Source organism: Oryctolagus cuniculus, chromosome 3 (assembly GCF_051225735.1).
Source record: "Oryctolagus cuniculus isolate XC-2025 breed Fujian yellow rabbit chromosome 3, ASM5122573v1, whole genome shotgun sequence".
Classification (NCBI taxonomy): domain Eukaryota; kingdom Metazoa; phylum Chordata; class Mammalia; order Lagomorpha; family Leporidae; genus Oryctolagus; species Oryctolagus cuniculus.
The window spans coordinates 30,265,126-30,283,218 of NC_142869.1; the positions used below are offsets into that span (position 1 = coordinate 30,265,126).

General features: G+C 37.6%; 1 protein-coding gene and 1 long non-coding RNA gene across 51 annotated transcripts in view; one reads left to right on the forward strand and one right to left on the reverse strand.

Moving 5' to 3' along the window:
* MAP2 (microtubule associated protein 2) overlaps positions 1–18,093 on the reverse strand; it is a 313,061-nt gene that overhangs the window by 85,124 nt on the left and 209,844 nt on the right. The gene's annotated exons all lie outside the window — the stretch shown is intronic.
* Positions 1–18,093, forward strand: part of LOC108176883 (uncharacterized) — a 168,762-nt gene that overhangs the window by 663 nt on the left and 150,006 nt on the right. Inside the window, exon 2 of the long non-coding RNA XR_016231919.1 lies at positions 370–473. This is a non-coding gene — a long non-coding RNA (uncharacterized LOC108176883). The remainder of the gene's footprint in view (positions 1–369; positions 474–18,093) is intronic.

Below are 18,093 nucleotides of genomic sequence, written 5' to 3' on the forward strand. Positions count from 1 at the left end.
AAATCAAAGTATTAGTTTTGTTAGCATGGAACTATTGAGCGATTGAACAGATGAATTTTGACCCCTTATGTTAGTATTTTTCTTCAAAAATATAGATAAATTCAGTCATAACAATAAAATAAAATTTTTCTTAAATGACCATAATTTAAGCATCAGAATAAAAAAGGTTATTCAGAAGGAAATGATAATTCAAATTTTGGCAATCAATGATTTTGCTTTAAACTTTTACTAGCTTGATAATTCAAGACCTATTAACAAAAAAAGGAATAAGGAAGTCTCCGCTAGGTACAACTCTGAGGAATATTTTTTAGAATTATAAGTATTCCAAAGGAAAGTATTGACCATACATATTTACTTCTTTCACCACAGAGTGAAGGTTCTTTGTTTCCAGTCACCCAAGATCAACACATTTGGAAGGCCCTGGATGGGTTCCTAAAGCAGCTGCAAGCTAAACATGATCATCTGAGCTGAAGGTATGATGATTTGGAGATTTCACTATTGCAGGTTGCAACAGTACCACAACTGAGGTGAACTCAGAGGCTGTATTATATATAACAAAATAATATGCTGCAATTAAAATCAAAAAACACTAACAAAACCCTGAAAATTGGAGAACAAACTGGCCATTGTGAAATGAAAAGAGGAAAGATTGAAATTCAAGAGTGAAAACCAAATTTGAGCATACATTCAAAAACTAAATACTTCATAGTTTTCCATGAAAGGGATCTGCTTTTTGCTATTTAAGACAAAAGAAGGATGAACTTCTGGAAAATAATAAGCAAGATACCATTAAATTCTGTTTCCTGCTCTTTATTGGATCTGCTGAGCTCCTTTATCTTTTGATGAACAATTCTCCCATCACAAATGCAGGCCATGTGACTGAAGCACTGTGCCTCTAACACAGTCAGATTAAAATCTTACTCCAAATACAGGAAGGGTAAACGAATGTACAGCATAATCAGTCATAGCATTTGTGTGTTTTTTTTTTCCTGGCATTTCTTTGAAATTTATGCACTCCTTGTAAGTAGATGGGTTCAAGCAAAAGATAATAACTTACCTGACATGAACATTATAAAATGAATTCTGGTTCTGACTGATAGGAGGTTTATCTGCATGACTGCTAAGATCCCTCCACCTGCATCGTTACAAATCCTAATTCATTAAACAATCATTTAAAAATGTCTCCAAAATATCAATAGAAAAACATTTAAACATTAGGCAATCAGAAATGCACTGGGAATACAAGAAAAATAAACACATAACTCTTATGTTAAGGGAGGTCACAGACAAGCTAACAGCAAACATACAGTGAACTAATACTGTAAGGACGGATGTTGTGGTGGTACATGGCCAGCTCTAACCACACTGGGAAGTCAATCAATACTTTCTGGAGATAACATCTGAGTTGAATTTAAAGGAGAAGCAGGAGTTAGCTCAAGAAAGGACAAGAAGCTTTCTGGGAAAAAAGAGCCTGTATGACCAAATCATATGTTTGGTTTGATTTTAAGAATGGACGAGGTAATACCTTCTGGAATGAGACCATGCTTAGCATTCCTCTAACTGCAACCTTCACTCTGAACAGGAGGTTTCTGTTTTTATCTATCCCCCCCACCATGAGATTGTGAGCTCCTGGATGCAGGGTTGAGTTATTTTCATGTCCAGCATCTACCACAGTGTGTGGTACAGGGTAGACTCAATAATACACATTTAGTGAATCCATTAAGTGTCTAAAGCACAGATATCGCTCACTGTGGTCTATAAATGAGGTGGAACATGGGAAACTGAAGCTGAAAGTCAGATAATACCAGAATCATAAAGGAGTATAATAGACATGGCCAGATCCTGCCCCAAAGGACGTGGAACACCTCAAACAATGGAAGAGAAGTGAGAGGCATATGCAAGGTCATTTCTGGCAAGACTGATCCAGTAATGGTATGAAAAATGAACCAGAAGAAGGCATGACTAAAGACAAACATCACTTGGAAAGAGCTGCTTCAGGGACACTCATGGATATATATATATATATATATATATTTTTTTTTTTTTTGACAGGCAGAGTGGACAGTGAGAGAGAGAGACAGAGAGAAAGGTCTTCCTTTTTCCGTTGGTTCACCACCCAATGGCCACTGCAGCCGGCATGCTGTGGCTGGCGCACTGCGCTGATCTGAAGCCAGGAGCCAGGTGCTTCTCCTGCTCTCCCATGCGGGTGCAGGGCCCAGGCATTTGGGCCATCCTCTACTGCACTCCTGGGCCACAGCAGAGAGCTGGACAGGAAGAGGGGCAACCGGGACAGAATCTGGCGCCCCGACTGGGACTAGAACCCGGTGTGCCGGCGCCGCAGGCAGAGGATTAGCCTATTGAGCCACGGCACTGGCCTCATGGATATAATTTATGATAGTCTGGGAAAAAAATGAGAGGCCAGATTCTATGTTCAAAAATAAACTAATTAAAACAAAACAGAACCTAATCACCAAATTAAGATTGTTTACCTAATAAACTTACTTTATTTTATCTATTTGTTATCTATCACCTTATATACCCCAAGTCCATATATTTATCACGAGAAGATAAATAATAATAAACCATATTTCATACTTTTTTATTGACAAGCATTTACCTTATTGTTTTGAGCTCAATTTGTAGTCCAGTCACATAGCTTGTTTTTACCCACCCTTTTTCATTAAAATTTGTTTTGTTAGAGAATAATTTATTGGATTTTGGATGAGTAACTTAAGATGGAATTATTCTTTTTTGTCACTGATCAGCATAAGTTCCATCAGGTTTTTTCAGATGCTATGTTTGGTATGATTTGATGGTAGTTTACAGAGACATGTGAGTCTGGTCAGGACTGCTTCATACACACAATAAGACAATGAAGCAAGGAAAGGGAAAATGTTGGGGGAAAAAAATCAGAGGGCCCAAGTGACCTATGAGAGCACTGATTTGCAAAGTGTTGTAATGAGCTTGTATGCAGCTTTCATTTAATTTTTAAGATTGTCACTTATTATTCTTTCTGTTAATTTATTTAATAAACACTTATTGAATGCCAGGAAGTCTTCCAGGCACTAAGAATACCGTGGACTCTGAACACAGCTAGCTCTTACTCTGCTGAGGAGGCAGATGTGTTTGAAAAATGTACATTACAAGACAGCACAGTAAATGTAAAAATAGAGAATGAAGCAGGTGTTTTATGAGTATAAACCTTCTGAGTCATACAAATTTTTACAGAAAACTGGACTGGTGCAAAATATTTGCATTTCATGCATTTTAAAATATACTCAACTGCTATATCTATGGTGAGTCAAACATCCACTTAATTATATTAAATGCAATTTGTTTCTAGAGAAAAGTAAACCATTAGTCATAGAAAAGTAAAGTATGAATAATAAAACATAGCAAACTCTCTCTTTACTTTTTAGGTTTAGGACAGGTGGAGTTCCATGTTGTGCTGTGCTCATTGCTACTGTAGTTATGACTCAGAGGAATTCTGAGTTAAGTTGAAAGTAGCCTTGTTCACTGGATCAGCAGAGTTGGTCCCAAAAGGAAGCATAAAGAATCCTTATCATCTGGAATTCCCTCACAACTCAAATCTGATCCAATTGGGTCAGGCTTCACATACAGTTGACTTATCTCTAAGAACAGGCAGATCTTTGTGTAGCCTGGAGTGAATTCTAGAAATCAGGTCAATTATTACGGCTTGTAACTTTTATTCTGCTAAACTCCTGGAGGGATATGATGTGACATATAACTTCACTAAATCCTCTTGGCCTGAAATATATATAATGAGTCTATGTTTATGAAGTGATTAAAAGTTGAGCTAGAAAAGATATTCAAGAAAAAATCCACAATAATTATTTTTGTTGCAAGGAAATATTCTACTTTTTAACATAAAAGTCTTAAGGTTAGTAAGGGCACAAATGTGGCAATATTATATGGCAGGACTGTATGACAAAACCAGTTTGATAGAAAAATAGACTCATCATATGTAAATCAGGTAAATAGAAGCTAACAAGAGCAAATATTACTTTTTTTTTTTTTTTTTTTTTTTGACAGGCAAAGTGGACAGTGAGAGAGAGAGACAGAGAGAAAGGTCTTCCTTTTCCTTTTTCCATTGGTTCACCACCCAGTGGCTGCTGGGCCGGCCCGCTGCAGCCAGGGCACCGCGCTGATCCGAAGCCATGAGCCAGGTGCTTCTCCTGATCTCCCATGCGGGTGCAGGGCCCAAGCACTTGGGCCATCCTCCACTGTACTCCTGGGCCACAGCAGAGAGCTGGACAGGAAGAGGAGCAACCAGGACAGAATCCGGCACCCCAACTGGGACTAGAACCCAGGGTGCCGGTGCTGTAGGCAGAGGATTAGCCTATTGAGCTGTGGTGCCGGCCCGAGCAAATATTACTTGTAAAACAAAAAACAAAAAAGTTAAATTAATCTTTAAATGAAACACCATTATAGGAAATTCACAAAAATCTTAAGGAGGTATATTATTTTTATACACTTACTATGTGGAATTTAATTTTTATTTTTTAAAGTTTTTTTTTTTTTTTTTTTTTTTTTAAGAAAGAGTTACAGAAAGAGAGAGATCTTCCATCCATTGGCTCATTCCCCAAATGGCTGTTGACAGGGCTGGGCCAGACCAAAACCAGGAGTCAGGAACTTTTTCCAGGTCTCCCATTTGGGTTAAGGGGCGTAAGCACCTGGGCCATCTTTGGCTGCTTTCCCAGGTGCAATATCAGGGACCCAGCTCAGAATTGGAGCAGCTACGTCTAGACAGGCAACCATACCGGATGCTAACATTGCAGGCAGCAGCTTAACCTGCTATATCATAACACAGGCCCTGGAATTCATTATTATCAAATCCAACTCATGTTTGATATTTCAGCATAACTATTACAAAGATAAAGAATAAGAATTTCATACTTTGTTAATGGGAGTAGTAGGTGGGGAGAGATGGCGGATGAGGCTGATGAGAAACCTTTGGCCAGCTTAGAAGTGTTGCAGGAGGTTAACACCCATAAAAAGGAGAGAAAAGGCTGTGGACTGACTGTTCCCTTCCATCCCAAGAACCAGATTAACCAAGGAAAGCGGAAAACTGTACAGTGCCTCTGCTGGCAGAGCTACTACAGGAGCTTCATTCAGGTAATTTATCTGGGCCTTAGTTTGGCATTCTGTAATTTTTAGGTTTTTAATGTATAAATCCAAGAAATCACCTTAATGTTTTCATAGAAACAAAGATTGAGAAATCTGGAGAATCTCTCTGCCACTGTTAGTGCTTAAAATAATTTTTGAAATTCTTTTCAATTCTATGCTGAAGAACTGGGGTACCAGAAGTAAATCTATAGGTTAAGAAATTGCTTCTCAACAACATTAAGCAGATGGATTAGTTCTACATGGTTCTACTTTTAAGCTTGTATTGAAACCCAACATGAAAATACAGGGGTAGTTACAAAATAAAGAAATGATCATAGGGACCCAAGCTGTGGCACAGCGGGTAATGCTGCTGCCTGCAGTGCTGACATCCCATATGGGTGCCGGTTGGAGTCCCAGCTGCTCCACTCCGATCCAGCTCTCTGCTATGGCCTGGGAAAGCAGTAGAAGATGGCCCAAGTTCTTGGGACCTTACACCCACGTGGGAGAGCTGGAAGAAAGCTCCTGGTTCCTGGCTTTGGATGGGTGCAGTACTGGCCGTTGCAGCTAATTGGGGAGTGAACCAGCGGATGGAAGACCTCTCCCTTCTCTGCCTCTCCTTCTCTCTCTGTGTAACTCTGCCTTTCAAATAAATAAATAAATCTTAAAAAAAAGAATCACAAAATGTACTTATTAAGGCTTCTTAAGAACTTCAGATATTGATAATTTCACTGAGAAACATTTCCTTATTTATTTTTAAAAGCTTATGAAGAAAGTGATATGCTATTCTAAAGAAGCAGCATGTAGAAATCAGTATCTTCACCCAGAGAAATGTGAGGACAAAAAAATTTTGCTTCGTAGGTTTTTTTTTTCCAGAACGTTTTATTTGCTAAATTAGAAAATAGACCAAGGAGAAGAAACTCTTCAAATTTAAATTAGGAAGTTTAGAGTTGAGCTATGCAAAAAAATGTGAACTCATGTTCTGATCAAGAAGCTTCCTGAAATAAGAAAGCTCTAGATAACTGCTTTTCTCAATGAAAAATGATCACAAACCACTGTTATCTGCCTTCACAAAGGACACCCACTTCAGTATTTGATTAGGAGCAATGTTTACTTTATCATGCATACCATTTCTTCCCCTTGATTTATCCTTTTTTCTTAAAATATAACTCAATTTAGAATGAAATTTTAAAATTAATTTATATTTCTTCTCTAGCATATTAACCATAGAGGCAAGGGGATCCTGACATTTTAGCTACATACAGACATTTTCTTCCTAAAGCCAAATTATGATGTATAAACCCATCTCCTTTGAGACTCCATGGAGCTTAAATATGAAGTAATCCAAAATTCCTTAGGTAGGAGTTAAAAGTCCTTTAAGGAATAATTTATAAATGAGACAGGTTAGCTCACTTGCCTTTAACTGAAAAAAAAAATTAAGAAGTGAGGCAAATCTAATACACAAACAGAAGAGAAATACAAAATTAGAAAATGTTCTCATGATGTTGACATCTGATGATATTTATGTCACAGACTTGAGAGAGCAGAAATGATTCAAGAGGTGGGGGTTATCAAATACTAGCAAAACATAGGTTTTGCTCTTAAGGAGCTTTAAGGGAAAGTGACGTGTCAAGCATGATACATCCAGTCACAGAATATAACAGATAGAAAAGCATTCTCTGGAAGTTCTGTGGAAACTGGAAAATTCAATGCCCAAACTTGCATTGATTTAGGAATGACATTCATTGTGGACAAGGGAATAATATGACATGCAACATGGAGAAGGCTAAGAAAGAGCAGATATTTTATAATGCCGGAAACAGTAATGGAAACTGCTGCAAGAGAGGCAAGTTTCCAGATGATGAAATATCCCCTTTATCAGGCATCAGAGTGTACATTTCATTAGTACCGATCTAATACTACTGACAAACTTTAAGCAGAAAAATGAAAAGATGAGACAGAGAAAGGATTTTTAAGTTATGATAAGAGATACAAAAAGCAGGAGCAGGCATTGTAGCACAGTGGGTTAAGCTGCCACCTCAGATACCCGCATCCCATATAGAAGTGCCAGTTTGAGTCCTGGCTTCTCTACTTTCAATCCAGTTTCCTGACAATGAACCTGGGAAGGCAGCAGATGACAGCCCAAGTGCTCACATCACTGCCACTCACATGGGAGATCCCAGTGGAGTTCCCAGCTCCTGGTTTCAGCTTTGCCCAGCCCTGGCTGTTTGCATGCATTTGAGAAGTGATTCAGTGAATAAAGATCTCTCTTTTCCTGCCTCTCTCTGTCTCCTGTTTCTCTCTTTCCTTCTTTCTCTCTCCCTCCTTCCCTCTTTCCCTTTCAATAAATAAATAAATATTTTTTAAAAAGAAATAGGCAAAGTAGATTGGTTTGCATAATGTAGCAGTCAATGAGAGCGCACATAAGATTTTGGGTTGAAGTAGTTGTAGTGAGATTGCAGAAGGCCTGTTTACATGCCCTAGATCATGTAAAATTTCTGTCCTCACGAAACTTACATTTTAGTGGGAGTAATTATATAATAACCAAACATCTATCAAATGTTAATACTTACTATTAAGTGTGTACTTAGCATAAACCATTTAATTTAATATCTCATGCACTTCATATACAGTTTAAGATGAGGAACAGGAAGCCCAGAGGAGGCCACTGCTTTCAACAGAGTGGTGTGGGAAGCATCTCTGAGGAGGTGATCTCAGAGGACCGACACAAATGGCATTGAGGAGCTGGAATGCAGAGGACAAGGGTAAGGATTTTCCAGGTCTGTGAGAATAGAGCTCTAGGGTGGGGAGGAGCTTGGTGCATTTGAGGCTGCTCTGCAGAAATGAAAGGTGCCATGAGAACCAGGTGGTGTAGGATTCTGTAGGACAACAGTTTAAATTTATTTCAAAGTATGATGGCAAGGGTGGAAAGTGGGAGTACAGTTAGGAGTCTATGGCATTTGTGAGCTGAGGTCATGATGGCAACGTTGATTACAGAGATGCTAAGGCAGAAGACTCTGGAGGTGAGAAACAACAGTTGTACAACAGGCTTGTCATGATTTAAACTACAGTGGAAAGAACAGAATTTCTATGTATTTTCCTTGTGCAAATACTTTAAACTGTGTAATGTAATTACTCAGCTGTGTCATGAGAAAATAATAAAAAAAATACATCAGTGTGCTATTTTCCTATAGTTTCATTGATGAATTTCCCTATTCTCATGTTCCTTTCAAATAACACCTTTGCAGTGGGTGTTTAAATGATCAATAAATGTGTGTGTGGGGGGGTATATTTTATACAATGGTACTTTGTTATATGACCATGTTTTCCAATCCTTCTTGATATGAAAAAAAAAATTCCCTTTAGAATTCTCAGGTTTTTCAAACAAGGCTCTGCCCGATGGTAAACATATACCAAAAGGGAACACATAAGCCCAGGCCAAAAAGGCTTACCCACTGTTTCCCAGTAGCTAGAACTTTCTTGGGTCACAACAGTCTGTCTTAGAAAAAGCCTTTTTGATTGTTTTTGGCTACTTGCTTTTCTTCAGGATCTGATTACTACTGGGTCATTCCCTGAGTTCTGCTCACAATGGTTTTAAATTACTCAAGCATTGGCACCTCCTCACTAAAGTATTTGCTTTAGTGAACTTACAATTTCTTCCAGAAATTACAACTGTTTTAGAATCAAGCTCCCCTTGGTAGTAATTACTGAACACGTGGTATGATTGGAGTTCTTGACATTCATTAAAAAAATGATGGGGGTGGATGGAAAAAAAAAGGAATAAAAAATTGCAAGAAATCAACTGGCTTAAGTAAATCATTATACTTCTTAGGAAGGATTTAGACACAGTCCCTCAGAAGGAATCAGTCTCCAAGTTCAGTTATACAGGGATTTTGTACATTACTTCTTTTTCTCACACAAACTGAAGCATCAAACTGTCTTCCTTTATAAGCATAAAAAAACATTTTTCTCATTTTTAAATGTTATGATGCTTGGGAATTTGAATTGAAACTCACTCTGAAGGAAAGCAAAATTTTTTCACTTTCAAGGAGAAAGCAGTGGTCACACACTTAACTGCAATCAGTATTTTCACAAAAATCAAAGAAGTCTATGGTCACAGGAAATTGAAATGCATGTCAAATAATTTAGTAGATAAGTTGATTTTGTAGATTTAATTAACAGAACGACTTTTATACAATACTGTGACACAATATTCCACTCACATAAAATAATCAGATACACGGCTACCTTCCATATAAATAGCAATGTTTATCATGTTCCAAATGAATAATACTAATGGAACAATAACAGAATATGATGTATGGACTATATGTTATTATTTATGAAGCTATTAAGATATCATATTTCTTTAAACATTTTTGCAAAAGTACCAACTCTGTGACCTTTATTTTTATTTTTGGAAAAATAATTTTACCTTTACTTTTTATTTTTCTTCAAAAGGGTACACCTTTCTTGACTTCAAAATGAGTTTTTTTTTAATATTTACTTATTTGAAAGGCAGAGTTACAGAGAGGCAGAGAGAGTCTTCCATCCTCTGGTTCATCCCTCAAATGGCCGCAACAGCTGAAGCTGTGCTGATCCAAAGCCAGGAGCCAGGAGCTTCTTCCGGGTCTCCCACATGGGTGCAGGGGCCCAAGGACTTGGGCCATCTTCTACTGCTTTCCCAGGCCATAGCAGAGAGCTGGGTGGGAAGTGGAGCATCCAGGACTTGAACTGGTGCCCATATGGGATGCCAGCACTGCAGGCGGCAGCTTTACCCGCTATGCCATGGTGCCAGCCCCCCATAAGAGTTTTTATTTGACCAGCTGTTGTGGTTGTTTGGGGAGTGAGCCAGAGGATGGAAGACCCTCTTGCCGTCTCTCCCACTCTCTATGTATAATTCTACCTCTCAAAGAAATAAATAAAATCTTAAAAAAAAAAAGAAGTGATATGGTCACTTCCAGGGTTGGCTCATCAACAGCTGCTATATGCTGCTCCTTGGGCTCTGCCCTTCACCAGATCGATGCAGACAACGATGAGACAAAGCCACAAATGGAAGAAGCCTGGGTCTGTGATTGACTGAGAGGAGAACAAATATTCTTGCAGCCTGAACACCGAATCAGGACTGTTGAGTTAGCAGGAAACAAAGTCGTGACCCTTTTCTAGATCTATTTGTTATAGAAATTAGCTCATCCTAACATACTTGCTTAGAAGAAAAGGATCACGATATTTTTTTTTTAATGAGACCAGTAGAAGTAACAGGATTAAATTAAACACATTAAAGTAACTACCCTCAATTTATTACCTCTATAGCAGTTGTTGACAGAAAGGATATCTTGTGGGTGTCAGAGTTGGAAAAATGAAAGAGCAAACTTGAAAGGGGGACATTTACTGCTGTTCTTCCTAAATTATTCTCTTCAATGACCTTTAGCTTTTCTGGTGTGATTGCAACAAAGTTGGTTCAGCCTTCAAGTTGGTCCATTTGTGATATCCTCTTTCTGGCCAAAGTGGGGTTAGCACTGAAATCATTGTCAAGGAATCTTAGGACAGTCTGATGTTTTCCAAGGACTAAGTGGAAGCACTCCCTTTCCTGGGGTGGTAGAGAACACATGTGTTTACAGGTGCTTTACTTCACTTCCAATCTCCTTGGTCCCTTTCATGCGCTCTCAATGTTGTCAGCTTCCTTTGAAGGAATTGGAGACTTTCATTTTTGTTAACATTGTTCCATGTGTTCTTTAACAATTCTTTTTCTTGCCTCCTTCAAAACTTTGTTTTGTTAAATATCCCCTCATGTTTGCACAGTGTCAGCTCATTCTTCCTCCCTTACTTTTCGGTTTTTATAGGGTAGACAAAGAGAAATTGAGTATTTTGTATTAGCAGAAATAACAAAGGTAATTGTAACAAGAAAAACATGGTATATAAAGAGAGGTAATTAAGTGAGGAAGCCACAAGTGGTCTGCTATGGCTAGAATGAAAGATAGGTAATTCAGTAGGAGAAAACAGACTGGAGATTGTCCAGGATAGCTCTGCGCCCGGGATCAATGGATCTTTAATGAGTTTAGGTCTTTATACTATGATGTACACTAAAAGTTACATGGGAGAGCAGGAAAGGTTGGGATACATGTAGTGGAGGCCTGGAATGAAGGCGTGAAAACAAGAAAAAGAAGGCTAAACTGTCTGAGATATCTCATAACCTTGTACCTACTCATATTTAGTAATTAAAGAAGAGAAGCAGCTAATATTGATTTTTAGATTTTCGTATGAACACTGCAGTATCCAGTAGTACAGATATGCAAGACTTTGGGGACAGGAACAATCAGAGGGAAAATTATCAATTTTGTTTTGGATACTTAGAATTTGTAACACCTGACTACAGCACACGTGGGTGATTATGTCCAGGGCACAGAGGTTCATGTTCTGTGGTCAGACAGATGGAGCTGGAGAGAGACTTCACAGTTACTGAGGTTTTCATGTCTCTTGATTGTCACTAATAACCTATTAGACATGAAGTGTAGTACTTTTTGTTCATTCTTTATTCTCAGTACCTTAATATATCTCTTGGTGTAATGGCATTCTTGGCTCATGACAGGCATGGTTCCTCCTTCTCTATATCTTGCTGATTTATCTCTAATTCTTCACCCCTCCCCAACCAATGTGAATATCCTCCAATGTTATTTGTTGGTTTCTGGCAATATCCTCTTTCCCATGGACCTTCAGATCTAATTGTTCACATGCTGAAATTGTAGATGAGTAATTTCTCCTGAATTTTAGTCTCAACTGTTATCTTTAGCTCCAAATGGCTTTTCTGCTAAATTTCTGATCACATCTGGAAGATGTAAACATAAGTCAGTCATGTAAATTTCCAATTGTCTTTTTTTTTTTCTCAGAATCTACTGCTGAATCTACGTCTTTGCAAGTATAATCAAGCCTCCTAAATAAAATTTGATCACGTCACTCTACTGCTCAGAAAACTTGCAGCCTACTGAATCCCCACAGCCTAATGAATGAAGTTTCGCTTTTTTTTTTAATCTCTGCTTATCTCTTCTCCCTCCTGATCCGACCCATTCTCTTACCCTATGTAACCCGATTAAATAGCTTCTCCGTTTCTTTTAACGCATATTGTAGTTTCCATCTTCTATGCAAAACCCGACTTGGATTTCTTTGCTTTACAGAACTGAGACTCAAGCGAGGTAGAAATTAAAATATTTATAAAAATAAATGAAAAGATTTTTACCTGCTTCATCACAATTCCCCTTTTGTGAAAATCTGACTGACTTAAGGAGTTTCTATAAACCAATGAGAACTGGGCAGGTGTTTTACTCAGGTTAGGTCACAATTATTGAGTACAAATGTTTCATTTATCACTATTTTTTACTTTTACATTTTTTTTGCTAGCAGTAGAAGGAGCCTGAGGGACCCTAGAGAGACAAGCCAAACACACCACTTCAGGGGAAATGGCCATGTACCTCTTCAGGAAATAGCTAGGTCCAGGTTCACAGGACACAGGCTGAAGGGCATTTTTGCAGTTTGTCACATTGTGCTCTAACTCAAATTAAAATCGTTTTTAATTAGGATACGACTGAGACTTTAAAGTTCCCCAAACCCACGGTCACATTTGTGGTAAATTTTGTAGATATGTAGGCTTTGGAGCTATCTGTATTGAAATGCTGCATTGGTCAAGCTGTGCATGTGCACACACATATATAAACACATGCGTGTCTTCTAAGTCTACCTATCTTCTGTTCACCACAGGGACAGGACAGCAAGGACATCTTACAAGTGGCTTCATTTTTGCAGAAACTGTGGCAAGCAAGTTAAAGCCTGAATGCTAACTTTGCACATGAATCATCTTTTCAAGCTGCTTGTCTTATCTCCCAATTTGTTGACAAAATTCATTTTGCTCTCCAGTTATTATGCTTCTCCCTTTCTTTCTCTCTTGCTTGCAACTCTCTTTAATCTTGAAAAATGCTACTTTCTGCCCCGAGGGGCAAGGAGAGATGAACAAGACTTTCAAAGGCTTATAGATGATGTCCTCAAACTATCTCAGCATAACAACCAGCATAGGGGAAAAAATCTCTTAATCAGTATGCAACTGAGCTTTTATGACATGGCAACCATAAAATATATATATATATTTATATATGCATGTAAATGAGAAAAGAAACATAGTATTGGAAATTCTTTAAAATATTGATTACAGGAAACATCAAGCAAGAAGTCCTCATGCATTTATCATTATTTTGAAGGCTGGCTACATTAACTATTCTTTTAATATATTAACATCCTATTCGTTGGTAATTTATATAGCAATTATTAGTGAAGGGGAATTCGGTGGAGGGGAAGAACAAGAGAGTAAACATACTGCACTAAGATTTGTAATGGTTTTAGGGTGCTGGCTTACTATTCACACCCTATTCACTGATCGCTCTTCCTTCTCCTCACCAACAGGTACAGGATCTGGCCATGATGTGTGTCTTGTCTATTGGTCACAGCATGTTAGATAAAATGCTCAGGTAATTAAAAATTGATAATGCATGAGGCAGACACCGATAGGCGAGCAAACTTCAGAGTTGCACTTGTGTAAAGAACTACAGGGAAATACAAATGCAGTGTCTCAGAAGGCTTCCCTGGCCTTGGCAGCCCATGACAAGAGCCTTGGATGATCACTGATGTCATAAAAAAGACTGTTAATTGTTAAAGGAACAACAGTAGTCACTGTGCACTTGCTCCCCAGGTAGGACCTTTGTCTCTATTGAATTGTAATTCTCTTCCCAAACTATATTCTATATGTTGTATGTGGGCATGGGGGCAAATTGTTGAAATCTATGATTAGCATAGAGTTGGTCCTATGTATATAAAGTCATACTAAAAATGATCCATAAGGAAGAAGGAGATGGGAGAGGGAGTGGGAGGTGGGATGGGAGCGGGGTGGGGAGGGGTATGGGGGCAAGAACCACTATATTCCTAAAGTTGTATCTGTGTAAAAATGCATTCATTAAATAAAAAAAAAAAACAAACGTAGTGCCTACCTAAATAAACAGTCACCAAGAGTCACTTTAAATCAAAGACAGATATATCGGAGGCCAGAGAGTCCCAGAGAGAGTGAGAAAGTGGTGGCTCGGGTTTCTGCTGGCAGATCCTCAAGAAATCCCATTCTTCCTTCGGCCTTACATTATGAGGCACTCAGAAATCACAGAATAATCTCCTGCTGCTGGTTACGCCAAGAGTGGATTTCCTTTAGTTGGAACCTTTTCCTCAGATAGAGTGAGACAAGGCCGCTGCTACTGGCCTCCAGAATTTTCTGAAGGCAAACATCAAGCAAGATTTGCCTTTCAAGACTTCGGTAAGTCTTCCTTTTTAAGTGGCTTATATTCATAGCCAGTGAAATAATTAATTGCATAATAACCATGTCTGGACCACCTTTCTTTTTTTTATTCATTAGAAATGTGCTCATCAGTGCCCTTTAATTTTTCTTTTCCTATTTCCGTTTGGCCAAACTGTTAAAAGGCAAGACTTACTAACAGCAGTCTCTGAGAAAAAACTGCAGCCTTTTGCAGCAGGTGGTACCCACCTCTGCCCACAGAATTGCAACCCAAACAATCTGCTCTGATTTTCTGAGAAACCAGTAGAATGTACTGATGACTCAGCCTGTTAAGTAGGAGGACTGTTGCTGTTATTTTAACTCCTGCAAAAGTATGTGGGCAAGTCTCCCTCTTTCAGATTCTAGTGAACTTGAGAGATCCCTCTTTAAGCCTCACCCTCGAATATGTTCCTGCCTCAGTAAGAGCCAGAATAGTTTGGGATCTGGTTATGACTGCCAGCTGATCGTAGGACAGAGTAGGATATGGTGATGTTCCAACAGAAATTATTTTTAGAATGCCTAATCTGCCTTTACAATTATTCACAGAGTGCCAATGGACCAGAGCTGAATGCTTATGAGGTAGTAATCAGTGCAAGGCAAGGTACTGATTTTCAGAGAGGGGGGTAAACATAAAAGGTTTTCTTTCGTTTTTTCCTTAACTCTTGGGTTATTGTGGTCCTATGGTTTGGTTTTTCTCTTGCCAACTGTTCTCAACAACATAAACACTCATCAAGTGCTGCTCCTAGGAACAGGCAAAAATAAAACAAAATAACAACTAATTTTACAGAAAATTTTCTTAAATTCTTATTCATCTACAAAAGATAAAAATTTATTTTGAAGATAAAGGAAAACCTCAACAATGTTGGGTTTTCAAAAATCTCAGTATTGTTATTTAGTTAAAAGATTGCAAGGAATAACAAATATTTACTGCTTCTTAAATGGAGTTCCCATGTCCAGCCATTTTATTTGTCCTTAATTTGTCTAAGTGGTTTTTTAGTGCTGTAATTATGATTCAAAATTATACATCAGAAAAATAAAGTTTTCCCATAGTGGTATAAAATCTTGACTCAAATATTAAAGTGCTTCAGTGTTGCAAAACAGATGGCCTCTTTTAAGACAAATGAAGGAATTATTAAAAAGGCAAGAATCATTACTGATGTGCTTGAAGGATAGTGTCTGTGTGTGTGTATTTACCTGCACGGTTCCTTAGTAACTCTCACATAACAAGTCATCCCTTCAAACAGGTGACAGATCACCAAGAACTGGTGGTTCTAAGCTCTGGTGACACGACTAGGTATATCAGGTGGTCTCTGCTCAGTGGGAGGAGATGATATGGGAAGATGTCAGGGAGGTAGAAGGCACCAGTTTATATGGCACCCTGCTGGCCATGGAGGGCTATGGGCTCTAGGTAGCCATTTGTGGGTTTGAACAGAGTCATGTAAATTGATTAAATTTTAATGTGGTCAATCAGACTCTTTGTGATCAGTAGACTACAGAAGAGTAAGATGGAGTCCAAGGGGCTACTGTAGCAGTAAAAGTCAGAAACGGTGAATTTGAATGATGTAGATAGAGATGATGAGACGTGAAAGGTATGAGCTTGGTGCTGCAATCATTTGTAACGAGGCTTGAAAAGACTAACTCATACGCCTCATAAAGGTAGTGGAGTCTGGAGCCAAATAATTTTAGACTAGTTAACCTTTGTATTGTAATATTTAAAGGGGTTTGTGTGATAGATATTGATTCTTTATGAATTAGTAAGCCCTACATTTCAGAGACATGTCAGCCTTTACATTCAAAATTACACATGTTAAACTGGAAGTGTTTGATTTTAAATTTCTGAATACAACTACCAATTATCTATTAGGACATGCTTGCAAAGTACTTTGTTACAAAGCATGCCATTCCATGATCCTCTCCAGTTAATATAATTGACATGGTTACGTAATTTCAAAGGCAAACAATGCTAATACAATAGCAAAAAATTATTTAATTAAATGACCATGTTTGTGGTATCACTGAATATTCGTGGTTCACAATAGCTTGTTTCTTCATTTTTGCTAGATATTGTGTCTTCCTTGCTTTCCTGACATTCGCACTCAACTCACATAAAAGGGTCTAATGAATCTTGGTGGAATAAATGGAACATATTTATATTTCAAGTAGATTAGATTTTTTCCAATTCATTTCCTGTTAGGCAGAATGGTTTCAGAGTCTGACAGACATGAATTTGAAGCCAGGCTCTGCAATCACTATATGATGCTGAGTAAGTTACCAAATGTCTCTGTGCTTTAATTTCCTTATAGGCAAAATGGGAAAGCATTTCTGACCTAAGAGACTTACATAAAGTCTCATAATTACTTATGTTTGCCCAGAAAAATTAGTTTCTTCCTCCTCTTACTCCCACAACTGACATAGTAGTAATTTCTCCCCCTCAAATAACGAGACAGTCATGAAAGATTCTGTGTCTACTTGCTCACAGTAGATTGACATTTACCTTAAGCAGATTCTAGATTTAGCTGTACAGGTAGACACATTTTTGAATTAAAAATCGTTTTTTTAATTCTATGATTGCCTAAAAGAATATGATCAATTAGCATGGTTGAAACTACTTTTTGACTTGAAGGTCTTAAATTTCAAAGGTACCTGCTTATATTTAGGAATAGTCAGTTATTTCCTCCATGAGAAATAAAACTGATTTCAGTTATTATGTTATGCCAAAACAGTGAAAATCATGACTCCCATTAGATTAGAGGGTTTCTCACAAGCTAATTAAAAAAATGCTTTTCTAGCTGGAAAAAATAAAACATAGACAGGACTGGCATGCTAGCATATGTTTAGAACTCTTAATTCCATATACACAAATCCCACAATAGGCTTTGTAAGCCATGCTTAAATAATTTTATCATTAAATCTCTAAATGCTTAAAGTTATTTAGAAATATTAAATGTTAATCACTAAAAATGAGTCAACTAAATAACAGAATGAGTAAACCAGATCTTCATCAATAGGGATAAATCTTAAATACAGTATTTGGTGAAGGCAAGCAGTAAAAGAATATCTATCGTACAATAGGCTTCCAAAATGTAAATAATTGTATGACATTTGCTTTACATGTCCGTCATGAGGTATTAGTATGTACATAGGAAGATTGTATCATCTTCATGCTCATGATGATAGCTTAGGAAGAAAGGTGGAAGTTAAAGGAAGCAGTACCAATTTGTTTTCTTTCTGTGATGATTTAATTCTTCAGAAAATATTTTTAATATAGCTACATGTTATCATTTGTTTAGTTTATACAGTTGATACTTAGGTATTAACTATTTTTTGCTTTGAAAATTTTATGAACTTTCATCTTTCAAAATCAAACAACAAAAGCCATAAAATGAACATTATTCCAGTCAATTTAAGATTTAAAAAGAAGAAAAGAAAAACAAAAACAAAATAAATGCCTGTGTGTATCAGTATCACTGCAGAAACATTTGTCAAACTTTGTTTTACAGTTTTTTTTCAAACCAATGGAGAACAATGTTATATTCCTACAATTATAATGTCTGTGATTATTTTAAAATTTACTGCATATAGGTAAAAAGGTCAACTTTCCTTTTGAT